Genomic DNA, 4,808 nt, shown 5'->3' with positions numbered 1-4,808 from the left:
TTTTAAAAGAAATAAAACTGCATTCATAGATTTTCGAAAATTTCTAGCAACACGCGGGAATTTACCCCATTTAATCTGAAAAAAAAAATGTTGTCGAGTTGAAGGCTGAGGTTCAGAATACGATTTGTAATACAATTCGTCACAACACGTTATTAAAAGTGACTCAAAATGAATTCGTTAAAAGATTAAATTTGTGTATCCAAGAACATGGAGCTCATTTCTAGCAACTAATTAGTTAGATTACCATTTTTTTTCGTTTTATTAAAATACGTTAAGATTTCATGGTTTTTTTTTTCATTTAATTAACCAATTTTGTGAGAGGGATTTTATTCTTATAATTAACCCTATCGATCGATGCAATAAAAGAGCAGGGTGCATTTTTTTCAGATTGTAGCTGTAAAGTTATCTAACAGGGTGAGGAAATACTTTCATACATTTCTCGTAGATGGCGCTACGGCTGAAAAGTCGTTGAAAACCAAATCCAAAGATCCGACAACAATCACATAGAAAAATTCGTGAAGTCCGCTTAGTTGGCAATGCGTGTGTCACGGTTTGCCAGGGTCAAATCCGGCGGGATGCAAGAAATTTTCATGTGTTTACATTTATTTATCTTTACAATGACAATTTTACAAATAAGTTTCTCTAAAACTTCATAAAAGTGAATGGGGAGAGTTCGGTTGCTACGCTTAATATTACAGTCATATAATATTAATATTACATTCAGTTACCAATATTACAGGTAACAATATTTTTACCTACGTTTTATCTATGAAATAATATCTTTTATCACAGTCCTAGTCTGCAACGTGTGTATTACTAAGTGTAAGTTATTAGTAAGTATAACTTTATTTAGGTATATTTATATATACATATATCTACGTAGGTACAATATATCATTATTTTTTTAATATTTTATAAATTACTATGTGTCTTTATTTATTTTTTTATTTTGTATTTTTTTTTAATTTATACAATAATTTTATTTTTTTATATTTGTAAAATTGGCACACTATGTCTCCCGCTCCGATTAGCTTTCCTCTAACTCTAAGGTTGTCTGGAAGAGATCGCTCTTAGCGATAAGACCGTCTTTGCCCACATTAGTTTTAAGTTGTACTATTCTTGTTCTTGTGTGTAAGCAATAAAGTGTTTATCTATCTATCTATCTATCTATTTTTTATTTCATTTTTAACAGACGTTTTACAAGCTTTAATCAATGTCCGATCTTTTTTGTTATGAGTCTATACAATCTTAAATGATGTCGTTTGATTCCGCATAAAATTGTAAGTGTTGAATCAATTAATAGTAAAATTGGGGTTATACACTAATTACTATACGGTGTGAAAACAAGATTCTTTAAAATTTTCACCACATATTTCTCATAAAAAATGTTTAAATTTTAATTACATAAAAAACACATTTTTGCACACACGCTTAACGTATCGATTAAAAAACAAATATTGTTCAACAGATGACAGCACCGACTGTGGGAATCGATCTTGGCACTACATATTCCTGTGGTGCAGTCTTCAGGAATGGAAAGGTATACACTCTTGTGGCATGTTTTAGATTTAGATCTCGCCTTAGGCAGGGCGCGGTGAGGGAGGGAGAATGAAATATATGAGACCACGATGGCAAAAGGAGAAAGCAATTGTGGGACAGCATATCACTTATTTGAATAAGAATCATGATCAATTTGTGTAATAAATAACCTACCTCCCAAGGAGCACACTTTAAACGTCTTAAAACTGTTATATCTATAAACAGTCTTAATATGGTATAGATTTAGATAATAGTTCTCTATAAATGGTTTTAGAAAAAAGAAGTTGTTCTTATAGACTTATTTCACTCAAGTCCAAATTTTAAAACCTTCTCAATACCAAACTACTTAATTAAGTGTAATCTCTCTTAAGATTAACTCTTATAGTCCTTATTTTAAGTTCATCTGTAGAACAACTGATTATTTTTAGTAAAATTGTTCTATACACATCCAGTAAAGCCTATTAATACTCTAAAAACTAGTGTTCTTAAGTTTATTCTAGATATATTTAATTTATAGACATTCTGTAGTGTTTGTACTTATTGACAAACACGTTATAGCGCGTCTTCAGTAGATTTTATTTAAAAACAACCTACAATTAGGGTTTTTACTCTATTGGACGTTGTAAGAGTTTATGCAAAATGGATAAAGTAAAAAATACTAAAAGATCTGGTGGAGGTGGTAAACCTTGGATATTAAGTCACATCATGCTCAGCGACGCCACATCCACACATCCATCGAAAATGGTAACCCCACTAAAATTTGGAATTTCCTTAAGTCGCTTGGAGTTGGTAAATCTCATAGTAATAATTCTTCTTTAGACCTGAATCTAGATACCCTTAACAATCACTATTCATCTGCGCCTGTCTTTGACTGTTCAGTCAAGGACAACACTTTGCTATATCTTTCATCTTTACCAACTCCTGACTATTCATCTTTTGTTCTTAATCAATTTACTGACTGTGATGTTAAGAAAAACGTTTTAGCTATCGCTTCCAATGCTGTAGGCAGTGATTGCATTAGTCGTAATATGATCATTCCGCTCCTCGATCTCCTCACTCCCGTCATAACTAAAATCCTTAATAAATCTGTCTCTACCTGTGTTTTCCCCTCTGCCTGGAAAGACGCTTATGTCATTCCATTACCTAAAAAAACCAAACCAAACTTCCCTTCAGACTACCGTCCTATTTCAATTCTTCCTTTCCTGTCGAAAGTCCTAGAAAAGCTTGTTCACTGTCAGTTGACTAATTTCGTAAACAGGAACAACCTTTTCAATCCTCTCCAGTCTGGTTTCCGCATTGGTCATAGTACGACTACTGCACTCACGAAAATCACTGATGACATCCGTTTGGGTATGGAAAATCAACAATTGACTGTGCTGACACTCCTTGACTTCAGTAATGCCTTCAATTGTGTTGACTTTGACCTATTATTGGAGGCATTGCGTATTCTTAACATATCTCCAGCAGTTATTGATTGGTTTCGAAGCTACCTCTGTGGACGTCGGCAGTGTGTACGCAATGAGAATTCTTTCTCTACGTGGTGCGATATTTCCGCCGGTGTCCCGCAGGGTGGCGTCCTTTCTCCTCTCTTATTTTCTTTGCTTATTAACTCTATCACACAATCCCTCACTTCTTCTTATCATCTTTATGCTGATGACCTCCAGATTTACACCCAGTCGTCTATTCAAGACTTACCACGTGCCATTAGTACTACCAATGTGGACCTTGAATCCATTCGTCAATGGAGTCAGTCCTTTGGCCTTAAAGTTAATCCATCCAAAACACAATCGATTATTATAGGTAGTACTTGGTTCAATTCTCGTCTAAATCTAGACTCCTTACCCCCTGTGGTTTTCGATGGTGTCTGTATTCCTTATTTGGATACAGTCAGGAATTTGGGGGTAATTTTTGATAAATGTCTGTCTTGGAAGCCGCAAGTTGCTGAGGTTAGCAGGAAGGTGTTTGGTGCGCATTTCTCTCTGAGAAGGCTTAAAAACTTTTTGCCGATTAAAACCAAAATTACTCTGGCCCAGAGCATTCTCCACCCGATACTAGACTATGCAGATGTTTGCTACCCAGATTTGTCAGTAACTCTGCTCAATAAATTGGAACGGCTCCAAAATATGTGTGTTAGGTTCATCTTCGGACTACGTAAATTTGACCATGTCTCCCAATTTCGCGCACAAATTAAATGGCTGCCCATCCATCGGCGTAGAGATCTTCATATTCTTTCACTTCTCTATTCAATTCTGTTCTATCCCTTTACGCCTTCTTATCTTAAAGATCGCTTTACTTTCCACTCTTCTACACTCTGTCGTCCCCTTCGCTCCTCTGATACTCTCTTACTTAACTTGCCCTCTCATACCTCTAACTTTTATTCCAACTCTTTTACCATTTCTGCGATCAGATTGTGGAATTCTCTCCCTGAATCGATTCGACGATCCCCTTCTCTTGATTCCTTCAAACAACGTGTCAAGGATCACTTCCTCAACTCTTAAATTTCGTCTGTCCTCTACTATACTTTCATTTATTTCCTACATTTGTACTTCATTTTTCTTTTTCTATTAAAAGTATATAAGCATTTAATATTATTGTGTATTTATTGTTATGTATGTATTAATAATATTATTGTTATTTGTATGTATATGTATATTAATCTATGGATATGTATATATATATATATTTTTTTTATTATTACTTATTATGTAGTGTACTTATGATGATATTCTTTGGTTGCACCCCTTTTGCATATCCGAAATGTCTATCCTAAGGTTGCCTGGAAGAAATTGCTACATAGCAATAAGGCCGCCTGTTGCACATTGACTTACTATTACTATTATACTTACGCTATTGTATTGTATTTTAATTGTAATTTTATGTGCAATAAAGAATATTTCATTCATTTCATATTTCATTCATTCGATACAATCAGCGTTGCCAATGCCAATTGTTCAAAATCCCCAAAAATCACTATAATAATAATAACGTACACAATCAACATAGCCCCGCACTAGGGAAACCTTGTGTCGCGGGTGCCATGGACACACACGTAGACAACAGTGTTGGGCGTTAATCAATTAAATTTCAATCAATAATTCAATCAGATTAAAAAATCAATTCAATAGAAATCTATTGCAATTAAATCAATTGCGACGCGTCGCAATTGATTTAATTGCAATTGATTTCAATTGAATTGATTTTAATTGCAATTAAATTTGCAATTAAAATCAATTCCTGCCGGTTGGGAGCCCCGGTTGGGAACCCCGCTT

The sequence above is a fragment of the Hyposmocoma kahamanoa genome, unplaced genomic scaffold (genome assembly GCF_003589595.1).
Source record: "Hyposmocoma kahamanoa isolate Upper Pololo Valley unplaced genomic scaffold, ASM358959v1 100153, whole genome shotgun sequence".
Lineage (NCBI taxonomy): Eukaryota > Metazoa > Arthropoda > Insecta > Lepidoptera > Cosmopterigidae > Hyposmocoma > Hyposmocoma kahamanoa.
Note: the sequence above shows the minus strand (reverse complement) of the source record.